Source organism: Tupaia chinensis, unplaced genomic scaffold, assembly GCF_000334495.1.
Source record: "Tupaia chinensis unplaced genomic scaffold, TupChi_1.0 Scaffold148257_1, whole genome shotgun sequence".
Classification (NCBI taxonomy): Eukaryota; Metazoa; Chordata; class Mammalia; order Scandentia; family Tupaiidae; genus Tupaia; species Tupaia belangeri.
The window spans coordinates 393,147-394,662 of NW_006208108.1; positions in this window are offsets into that span (position 1 = coordinate 393,147).

Genomic DNA, 1,516 nt, shown 5'->3' on the forward strand with positions numbered 1-1,516 from the left:
CCAGGACGCGAACCACAGTCGACTACATGGGAGTCCAGTGACATAGCCATTACACTAACTGCTAGTCCCACAAAGTGAACTTTTTTAAAGAGTTTTTTGCCTTAGAGCACTCACTGGAGAGAAAGAGATAGTGAGAGGCAAAATGAGAAATCACTCCCCCCACAGGGGACATGGCCACTCCACAATTCCTTGTGACACACACACACACACACACACACACACACACACCCACACCACAAACACACACACATATATGCCTGATTTTCAAGCCATCAGTTACAGTTGGCCATGTGGGAGTCCAGCAATGTAATCACTATATCATCTGCTGGGCCCCCACAACTCATGCTTTGAGGGTAAGAATACAGTATCTACTCTCAAGAGAATTTTTCAGGTATACAATATAATGTAATTAATTGCATTGACATAGTGTACATTAGAACCTTTGAACTCATTCCTCTTGTCTAACTGAAATATTGTGTTTTTTCACCAATATTTTCAAACCTGGCCACTGTCAGCCTATAGTAGGTATCATTTTATTCTCTATTTCAATGAATTTTTATTTTTAACACTCTACTTACAAGTGAGATGGTGTGGTATATGTCTTTCTATACCTAAACTATTTTAATCAGCATAATGTCCTCCAAGTTCATCCCTATTGTTAAAATAACAGATTTTTTTTCCCTGTTACTTTTAGGGTGCATGTGATCACCAGAGACCAAGGGAGACAAAAACACTACCCAATGGAGCATGATCATATTGCAATTCCTTCTCCATTTCTCCAGTCTGTGAGAATTTGGGGAATGTACATGTTAGGCCGGAGGCCTGGGCAGGTTGGATGTGAGGGTTAGATGCCATGCCACAGTCAGCTGATGCAACTCAGATCTAATCTGTCATCAGACCTGCGTTGCACTCAGATCTAACCTGGATGTAGCACATATGCTCTACTCTGCACATACACTCTACTCTGCACATGGGACTCTACTCTGCACACATCACCAGATGTTACATGGCACACTACTCTACTCTCCCCCTAAAGCTTTAGCATACATGGACTGTTTCTACTGTGGACAGAAGTCTGACTACTTTTCCCATTTTTCCAAAATCTTTTCAAAAGGGGACTGGGGAAGTCATGCTCACAAACATTAACAGACCATTTACTTTCTATTAACAGGATTCTTCCTACCTCCTGTCCCTGGCATAGTATCTTTGAGATGCATATTTCAACAGATTAGTGTATTCTTTTGCTTATTTCTTCCCAAGACATGGTACTTCCCTTTCCTTAAGATGTAGATTAAGCCTTTCTTTAACTAATCTCTTCCCAAGACAGGGATCTTCCCTTCCAATCACTGACCTAAGAATTTGTGGAACCCACCTATAACCTTCAAGCCCCCCCACCCCCCACCCCCGCTTCTACATGTCCCGCCTTTTTGGGCCAGGTCAATGGGAAATCTTTTAATTAAATGTTGTCTGTCAATCTCAAAAGCAAATAAAAGGAACCTCTGTACATGATCACCCC